The sequence below is a fragment of the Panthera uncia genome, unplaced genomic scaffold (assembly GCF_023721935.1).
Source record: "Panthera uncia isolate 11264 unplaced genomic scaffold, Puncia_PCG_1.0 HiC_scaffold_1578, whole genome shotgun sequence".
Lineage (NCBI taxonomy): Eukaryota > Metazoa > Chordata > Mammalia > Carnivora > Felidae > Panthera > Panthera uncia.
Window position 1 is genome coordinate 40,352 of NW_026058226.1, and position 10,648 is coordinate 50,999.

Sequence of the window (10,648 nt, forward strand, 5' to 3'; positions counted from 1 at the left end):
TTAGAAGTTACTACTGTGTTTACTACTGCAAGCAAGGTATGGGAGAGGCTATTTATTTGCCTCACTCCCCTTCAGATCATTACTGCTTGCTTTTCGTAATGCTGTACTTTACCTTGGGGGTATAGGATGGCCAACATTTAGTGTATCTACAGTTGTAGAAGGGGGTGCCATCCATGAGTTGCACTAGTTGCTCAGCTCTCCCAGTCTTTGGCTTTCCTGTCAAGAATTTTATCACCTTTTCCTTCTTAGCTTCATCTCTCTTCTAGTTCTCACTGCTTTGGTACAGGCTGCCATCCTCTCTAACCTGGAATGCTGCAACAGCCTTCTTACTGGTCAGCTCGCCTTCCTCTAGTTTATTCTCTACACTGTAGCCAGAATAAATTTTCTAAAATGTAAATCTGATTAAGCATTACCTGCTTGAAAGCCTTTGGGACAAAGCCTTATCTCCAGATTCCTAGCCTGGTTTACAACGCCCTTCATGGTTGTCCCTAGCTTTTTCCTCAACTTTTGCCATTTCCTCCCCGCACCCCCACCCCTTAAATTCTGATTATAATAAAACTACTAGTGATGTACTATTTTTTTCTTTCATCTTTGAGGATACATGTAAAGATATGAAGATAACTGTCAAATGTGCAGCGTAACTTCATGAAAACCAGCAAAGCCACACAACTATGTTTCCTAGGAAGAACAGGAATCAGGCCCTCAGAGTAGAGAGAACTTAGAGTTTGGGAACTAAAAAGTTGTTCAGGAATGAATGCAATTCTAATAAACAGGCTATCTTGTTACCCCTGTAGCCTCAGGAATTTGTCAGTATGGAGCAGAGACATAGTGTTTTGTTCTTCTCCTTGATTTGTTTTCCCCCCTAATTTGACGTTACTCTTTACTCTCAGACTTGTCTCTGGGAGTTACATTTCTTTCCCTTAGTAAGTTGCTGATGGATTTGGTCAGTCACTGCCCCTATAAATAATTTCCTTTTGGCAGAGATTTTCCTTCAGAACATTTGTTGAGCTGCTATGTAGCCTACTGATCGACTGCCTCTTGGGCCTGAGAATCACCCTTGATATAATCAAAGGGGGAAGGATGATGGCGTCAGGTTGTAGACACAGATACTTAAATATGTGAAGAATTGCAGTGGGCTGCTTTCCTTAGTTCAGGGCCAATGATAAGGTATTTATTTTAGCAAGGCATCCATAGCATAATAGATTTCTTTTTCATATGTGATTGGTAACTGGCTACATGTAGAGTTCCTTGATTGAAATATTTTGTCATTAGAAGAATATAGATAGGGGCACCTGGGTGACTCAGTTGTTAAGCATCCAACTCTTGATCTTGGCTCAGGTCATGATCTCAGGGTTTGTGGATTTGAGCCCTGCATCGGGCTCTGTGCTGACAGAGTGAAGCCTGCCTGGGATTTTGTCTGTTCGGCTCACACATGCTCTTTTGTGTGCACTCTCTTAAGATAAACTTAAAAAAAAAAAAAAAAGGGTGTAAAAAAATAGTGCTTTTTTTTTTTTTTTTAAGCATCACAGAGAACTTATTATTCCCAGATGAAGTCAATAAATAATTCTTCCTACTCCTGTCTGACACCAATCTTGTGAAGGGCAGTGAATCAAGCTCCCTGGTTGTTTCCCCAGGAGTTAGGAGCTGCCAGGCTGGGGCCTGTCTGGGTGTGGGTGTTGGGCAAGCCGGCTCAGCCTCCACTTCTTGCTCTTGGAGCTGGATCTCCATCCTGAGGAAGGCCTTGAGGTTCTCCTCAGCCTTGTGTTCCTCCAGGGCGGCCAGGGCCTGCTCCCCGCCATCCTGGTAGTGCTGCAGTAGTGTGGCCTCATACTCCACCCACACTCACTTGGGGGCAGCCACTCATGCAGCAGTTTGTGTGGGGCTTGAGCCCGAGGGGCAGAGGATACTGGGGTTCCAAGGGGCCCCCGCCAGGCAAGGAGGACTTGTGCTGCCTGGTGCCCTCTGCACCGGACTGAGAGCGCACCTCCACGTGGTCCTTCTCAAAGTCTCTGTGGCCTTCCCGGGCTTGGACCCAGGCACCGTGCCGGTAAAGAGTGCTGCTGCCTCCCGGAAGCCTTTAGCACCAGTCCCAGCTGGAGAGTCGCCATGGCCCCAGACGCCTGGCAGCGGAGGTCACCGCCCAGCCTCCCCCGCCAAGCTCCCGAGTAGCATCTCCCCCGCACCCCTCCGCTTTTTGTTTTTTTTTTAAAGATTTTACTTTTAAGTTATCTCTGCACCCAATGTGGGGCTCGAACATAGAACCCTGAGATTAAGAGTCCTATCAATGTTCTACTGACTCTGCTAGCCAGGAGCCGCAGATGTTGCTTTTTACTAGAATATTTTTAGGTACCGAGCCTCTTTTTTTCCATTAATTTTATCTGATACCCTTGAGCTCTTTCAGGTTGCAAATTCAAGTCTTTTGTTCATCCGAAGAAAGTTTTCTTCTATATTTGAATATTTTGTTATGTTCTTGTACCATCTTCAGGAACTCTAATTATCCATGTGTTAGAGCTCTGCTACTCTCTCTCCACCTGCCTCCCCTTTAAAAATTTTATTAATTTCAATTTTTTTCTTTTTCATTTTTGGAGAGTTTCTTAAGTTTCTCCTTTAAATCATCATTTAAGTTTTCTTCAAAGTTGAAGCTTCTCTTGCTACTTTTTTTCTCTCAGTACTTCTAATAAATTTTTATAATTTTTTCATGTTTAGGGGCACTTGGCTGGCTCTGTCAGTGGAGAATGCGATTCTGGAGCATGTGATTCTTGATCTCTCGGTGTAGGTTTGAGCCCGCATTGGGTGTAGAGATTACGTGTAAAAAAACAAAAAGCAAAGACACATCCTTTTCTCATGTTTACCTCAATATGCTTATCTCCCTGAGCTTCCTTTTTATTTGCCTCTCAGAAATCTTTCTTAGTATTTTAGTCTTTTATTTTACCTTTTCTCTTTGGCTTCTGTGACTCCATTTTATTTTATATTTTTAAAGTTTGGTTGTTTATTTATTTAGAGCGCCAGCGGGGGAGGGGCAGAGAAAGAGAGAGGGAGAGGGTGAATCCGAATCCATGGAGCTCTAAGGGACCTGAGCTGAAATCTAGAATCAGGGGCTTAACTGACTGAGCCACCCAGGTGCCCCTCTGTGACTCCATTTAAAAAAAAAAAAAAAAAAAAAGCTGCGAAATACTACCTAATTTTTTTTTTTTTTTTTGCAATACATAATTTCAAAAGTCTTTCTTTACCTTTAAATGCATGTTCTTAGGTTGTTTTAGAATCATTTCATGGTCTATTTTTTTGGGGGGGGTATTCTTAAAAAACATTTAAATATTTTTTCCCCCCATGAATGATAAGATACTCATTCATATGTGGCTCCCCCCAGCCCCCAAACAGGGTGAGTGGCCATTTCTTAGATGACCTTGCTTTCCATTTCCTCTTAGATTTTGACATAGGGTCCTGATTGCCAGTTAAGTGATCCAGCAACCTCAAGGGAATGAGGAGGGAGGCCTGGCCACAAGTACATTTTTAGGGGAAAATTCTCTTTGTGTAGGATTTTATTTGTTTTTGGCAAAGTTGCTACGTCAGGTTCAGTTCTAATGTGACTGCCCTGCTGCCTTACATGTACTACAATAGTCTTGCTTTCTCCCGAAGAATGGATCTGCTTTGCTACACTGGAAAATGGTTTGCCATTTGTGCAACTAACTCTTTATGCCCCGGGTTTTTCAGTACGATTATTCTCAGATTCTGCCACGTTGATCTCCAGATGCTATACCTTACCTTAGGAGAGTCCCACTGGTTTAATAAAAATGTTCCTCCAACCCCAAACTCCTCTTTGGGCTCCTGTCCACAGCTCTTCTCAGATCCTTCTAGTTTGGTAGTTTCATGTGTGTGATATCTGTCAGGAATTCCAAAAAGCTTTAGACATTGTGTATCCTTCCCTAATTTCAATTTCCAGCGCAAGCTTTCCCCTGGTTTTGTGTGTCTTATTTCGGTAAGAATTTATCAGGGCCAAGCAGGAGTTAGATTTGCATTCTCTGTCTGTGGTCCCACAAAGTCCTAAAAAGTATCTTCTATGAAGAAACTTCCTTTTTTAACAAAGGGAGATCATCTTTTACTTAAGGACCAAATTTTGTTTTCCCTTATGAAAATGAATAGCTTAAAACATACTTGTAAAAAAAAAATAATAAATTGTAAATGTGTGGTATACAGGAGAATGATTTAATATATGGTATTTAAAACATGATGATATTTTAGGGAACCATTAAAAATGATAGTTGTAAAGACCGAAATAAACATGGAAAAATATTTGCTATTTTGAGAGGAAAATAATTTTTCACTGTATAGTTTTCTTCTTAGAGTGTTCAACTTTGATACTTATAAAGGAGGGAAAGGAAAAAGGACATCTTGTCATGGCAGCTGAGTCAACTTCTATGGTCGGTTGGCTGAAGATGCCACAGTAGTGGAGTTTTATGTTCAAGTATTTGACAAATGTAAAAGTATAATCAGCAAAATATGCAAAATAATTGCAGGTATGTGTGTGTATATATATATATACACACACACATATATATACATATATATATGTATATATATATATAAAATATGTACCATGGCACATTGAAAACAGCAGTGGGATTATATGATTCCTATCTTTCCATCCATTGATTTATTATTTATTTATTTATTTAGAGAGCAAACGAGAGTGGGCAGAGAGAGAGAGTGTGCATCCCAAGCAGGTTCTGCACCATTGGCGCAGAGCCCAACGTGGTCCTCGAACTCACAAACTGTGAGAACATGACCTGAGTCAAAATCAAGAGTCAGAACCTTAACCACTGAGCGACCCAGGTGCCCCTGATTCCTATCTTTTAAAATGTTAACTTTTAAATAAAAAGTAGATAGTGGTTATTATATTTAGAGTGGACACACTTTTTGAAAAATGCTAGATTCTGAAGCAAGAATGTCACAAATAGGGAACTCTACCTCGTGCTGCAAAACTTTAGAAATTGTTTCTTGAGTAGGACAGATTTGAACAAGGCAGGTTAGTCATTCCCTATGTCTCTGAGGAACCAGGTCACTGGATGCAGAGTCAGTGTGAATAGGATTATTTCCTGTAATCTCAAGGGTGCCAGTTGTAGATTTGATTCTTCAGCAAGGTCAGAAAAACTCAAGCTAAGGGTTTGGGAGTTACCCACGGTGTATCTTCTTTTATTTCTGCTTTTTATTTATAAGGAGCCTAGGGCTACATTCTCTCTTTAGCCCTGACTTCCAGGGTTTTCATGTTTTTGGAGTAGTAAAGAGCCTAAATACTCAGTTATGACTATTTCTTTACATCCTGCTTTTCTCCTGTTTTGTTTTTTTTTTTAATACATAATAGTACTGTGAAATTAGATGATAAAAGGGGGTTGGAGACTTCGCAGTTTTGTCTGTGAGAATACTACTTAAAAATTAGTTTCATAATTAGATAAGTTTATCAATCAGGCCCTTTTTTTTTTTTTTTTTAACAATTTGAGGAAATAGTTGATAGTGTAGAGGCATGTACTGTTTTATTTTAAACATATTTAATGTTTTTCAAACTTTAAACCTTTCAAACTTCTAACTTAATATCTGTGTTTTAATAAGTGAACAATATGAAGATGTATAAGGATTTAAAAACTTGTAAAAATGTGATAACTTCACATCTGTCCCCATCTCATTTCCTGAGGTAACTTAACAGCCCACTTGGTGTGTATCTTTCCATACCTTTCTTCATATTCAATTTACAGCATATATACACATTTATTAGGGTTTTATTTCCTTTTTTATTTTTTTTAAAAAAAATTTTAATGTTTATTTATTTTTGAGACAGAGGGAGACAGAGTGTGAGTGGGGGAGGGGCAGAGAGGGAGGGAGATACAGAATCCGAAGCAGGCTCCAGGCTCTGAGCTGTCAGCACAGAGCCCAACGTGGGGCTTGAACCCACAAACCATGAGATCATGACCTGAGCCGAAGTCGTATGCTTAACCGACTGAGCCACCCAGGTGCTCCTCCTTTTTTAAATAAGTTTTTTTGAGATATAATTTACATACCATAGAATTCACCCACCTAAGTGTAGTGGTTTTTAGTATATTCAGAGTTGTGCAACCATCGTTCCATTCAGTTCTACATTATTACCCCAAAAGAAACCCCTTACCCATTAGCAGTTACTCTGCATTTTTTTCCCAACCTTTCCAGTCTTAGGCAACCACTAATCTACTCTTTTTCTTTATAGAAGTACTTTTCTAGACATTTTATATAAATGGAATTATACAATAACTTTTGTGGCTGGCTTCTTTCACTTAGCATAATGCTTTTGAAGTTTATTCAAGTTTTAGCTTTCATTAGTACTTTTATCCCTTTTATAGCTGGATAAGATTCTTTTGTTTGGGTACACCATTTTTATTTACCCATCCATCTATTAATAGATGTTTGGATTATTTCTACTTTTGGATTATTATGAGTAATGCTACTAAGAACATTCGTGTACAATTTTTGTATAGGTATATTTTTATTTATGTATTTATTTTTTAATGTTTATTTTTGAGAGAGTGAGGGAGGGGCAGAGAGTGAGAGAGAGAGACACAGAGTCCAAAGCAGGTTCCAGGCTCTGAGCTGTCAGCACAGAGCCTGACGTGGGGCCTGAACTCCTGAACCACGAGATCATGACCTGAGCCAAAGTCTGACACTTAATCGCCTGAGCCACCCAGGGTCCCCTAGGTATATTTTTAAAGTTGAGGTAAAATTCATGTAAAAGTAACAATTTTAAATTATAGCTCAGTGTCATTTAGTAGATTTAAAATGTGGTGTGATTACCACCTCTAGTTTTCAAACTTTTTCATCATCCTAGAAAAACTCCATAATCATTAACTAATCACTCCCTCTCTCTCCATCTCCTGGTAACCACTAATCTGCTTTCTGTTTTTCTGGATTTTCTAATTTTGGATGTACTGTATCATGTAAAAGGAATCATACAATATGTAGTTCTTTGTGACTGGCTTCGTTCACTTAGTATAAGTTTTCAAGCTTTATTCATGTTATAACATTTATTTGTATTTCATTCTCTTTTATAGCTTTTTTATTTCTTTTTTACATCTGTATGGATGTATCCTATTTATCCATTTATTAGTTCATGGGCATTTTGGTTGGATATATATTTTTTAAATGTTTATTTTTGATAGCATGAGTGGGGAGGGGCAGAGAGAGAGGGGGACAGAGGATCTGAAGTAGGTAGGCTCTGTGCTGACAGCAGTGAGCTGATGTGGGGCTTGCTTGAACTCATAAACTGTGAGATTGTGACCCAAGGCAAAGTTGGATTCTCAACCAACTGAGCCACCTACGTGCCCTGTGAACTTTTTGTAAAAGGGTCTGTACCGTTCATTGTACATTTCCACCAGCAGTGAACGTGGGTTCCAATTTCTCTACATCCAAGCCAACAGGTATTAGGCTATTTTTATTTATTTTTTATTTTTTAATTGAAAAAAAAATTTTTTTTTAGTTTCCTTAGTGCTTATTCATTTTCGAGAGACAGAGTGCAAGCAGGGCTGGGGCAGAGAGAGAGGGAGACACGGAATCCGAAGCAGGCTCCAGGCTCTGAGCTGTCAGCACAGAGCCCAACGTGGGGCTCAAACTCACGAACCATGAGATCATGACCGGAGCCAAAGTCGGATGCTTAACCGACTGAGCCACCCAGGCACCCCAGGCTATTTTTAAATTTTACCCATCCCAGAGGGTGTGAAATGGTACCTCATTTGTGAATACTAATTTTGGTTTATATTTTTGTTTTGCTTTGATATACATTTCCTTAATGACTAATGACGTTGCACATCTTTCCGTGTGTTTATTGGTAATTTGTATATTTTCTCTGCAAAGGACCTGAATAGATACTTCTCCACATTTTTTTTATTTTTAAATTTTTAAAAAAATTTATTTATTTTGAGATAGAGAATCCCAAATAGGTTCTATGTTGTCAGCATGGGGCCTGATGTGGGGCTTGAACTCAAAGCGTGAAGTCATGGCCCGAGCCAAAATCAAGAGTCTCTTACTTAACCCACTGAACCACCCAGGCACCCCTGCACATTTTATTTTAATGTTTATTTTGAGAGAGAGAGAATATGCATGCATGCATGCGTGGGGGGGGGGGCAGAGAATCCCAAGCAGGCTCTGAGTTGTCAGCTCAGAGCCCAACTCGTGGCTCAATCCCATGAACCATGAGATCGTGACCTGAGCCAAAGTCAGATGCTCAACTGACTGAGCCACCCAGGTGCCCCTCCAAAGACTACTGTATGTATGAATCTGTTTATACAGTGTTCTTGAAATGACAAAATTGTGCTGATTGGGAACAGATAAGTGGTTGCCAGGGGTTACAGATTATGAAGGAGGGGGTAAGCATGACTATAATATAGAATCATGAGGGAGATGTTATGGTGATGGAATATTTCTTTATCTTGATTGCAGTGGTAGTTGTGTGTATCTACATATGTGATAAATAACGTAGAACAAACACACATAACACGTTGTGTTAATTTCCTGGTTTTGATATTGTGGTGTCATTATGTAAGATTATGTAAGATTTAACTATGGGGGGAACTGGGTGAAGGGTACATGGGACCCTTCTGTTGAATCTCTCTGTAAATCTGTAATTATTTCAAAGTAAAAAATTAACCCTATAGTAAATATTGTACTCAGTACTGAAACATTAAAAATAGTCATTTATGTGTATACACACATACACATATACAAAAACAAAGGAACATAACTCAGCCATAAAAAAAGGATCAGATCTTGCCATTTGCAGCAACATGGATAGACCTCTAAAGGGTATTCTAAGTGAAATAAGTCAGAGAAAGACAATGAAATGCCATATGATTTTACTTATAAGTGGGATCTAAAAATCAAACAAATGAATAAACAAAAAGCAGAAACAGACCCATAAATGCAGATTAAACTGATGATTGTTAGGTGGGGGAGGGGAGGAGATGGGCAAAATGGGTAAAGAGGAGTGGGTGGGAGATAGAGGCTTCTGATTTTGGAATGGGTGAGTTATAGGGGATTGAAAGATACAGCATAGGGAATATTGTCAGTAGTATTGTAATAGTATTGTATGGTGACAGATGGTAGCTATACTTGTGAACATATGGACATTAAAAAAAAATTTTTTTTTGAGAGAGAGTGTGTGCACAAGCAGGGCAGGGGGAGAGAGAATCTTAAGCAGGCGTCATGCCAGTGCATAGCCCGATGAAGGGCTCGATCTCATGACTGTGAGATCATGACCTGAGCTGAAATCAAGAGTTGGACACATAACCAACTGAGCCACCCAGGTGCCCCACATTTGGACTTGTTGAATCACTGTTGTACACCTGAAACTAATGTAACTGTGTGCCAACCATACTTCAATAAAAAATGAAAGAAATTCAAGCAGTTACTACAGTAAAACCTTGGATTGCAAGTAACTTGTTCTGTGAGTGTTGCACAAGATGAGTAAACATTTCTAAGAAATTGTAACTTGATGAACAAGCGATGTCTTATGAGTAGTATGTGATGCAGAATGTTACATGATCACAACTGAGCTAATGGTTCTTGAATTTGCTTTAACATATGAGTGCCTTGGATTACAAGCATATTTTCAGAACAAATTATGCTTGCAAACCAAGGTTTTACTCTATTTTAAAAATTCCCTTTTAAAATCAAACAGTTCAAGGATGCTAACTTTTAAAAAAAATTTTTTTAAAAATGTTTATTTATTTTTGAGACAGAGAGGGACAGAGCATGAACAGGGGAGGGGCAGAGAGAGAGGGAGACACAGAATCTGAAACGGGCTCCAGGCTCTGAGCTGTCAGCACAGAGCCCGACGCGGGGCTCGAACTCACGGACCATGAGATCATGACCTGAGCCGAAGTCGGACGCTTAACCAACTGAGCCACCCAGACGCCCCCAAGGATGCTAACTTTTACTTAATTCAGTAGTTTATTGGAAGTCCTAGCATATGCCATAAGATGAAAAAAGAGTAAAAAGATTTTAGGTTTGGAAAGAATGGAAAAAAAATTATAATCAGATAATCAGATCATGTGATTTTCTATATAGAAAACTAGAGAATCTAGGCATAAAAACAAGGGTGTAACAGAATTATTGCATTTAAGATAATTTTTAAAGTTGCATTTCTATGTAGTACACATATCATTGGCAATAGCAAAAAGATGGTATGGTGAAATCTAACAAAAGATGTATGGGACCAAATTAAATTAATTTCATAGGAAATTAAAAACCAAGACATTAAAGAGAAGGGTATCCTGTTTTCAAATACAGGAAACCTAATTTTTTTTTCTGTGACACCCTCCAGCAACACCCTAAATATTTTTAAAGTATAAAGTTTTCTCATTTGATTTATAGATGTTAAATGTAGTTCTGATTATTCTTAACAGTGATTTTAGGAACTTGACATTTGCTTCTAGAATTTATAAAGGATTGGTTATCATCTGAAAACCTGTTTATGCAATAGTGATATTAAAAAATTAAAGGGAAAAAACCTTATGTCAATAGATGCACAAAAAGAGTAGCAAAACACTAAAGAAATAGGCAGGAGTCTCTTACCTGGTATCAAGATTTGGTATCAAGATTTAAAAGATAACATTATAGCTGTGTATATAGAAGT

The 10,648-nt window shown here is 38.8% G+C and overlaps 1 pseudogene; it reads right to left on the minus strand.

The window, feature by feature from the left end:
- Positions 1-262: 262 nt before the first annotated feature.
- On the minus strand, positions 263-2,729 carry LOC125917199 (oxidoreductase-like domain-containing protein 1; annotated as a pseudogene).
- Between the last annotated feature and the right edge of the window lie 7,919 nt (positions 2,730-10,648).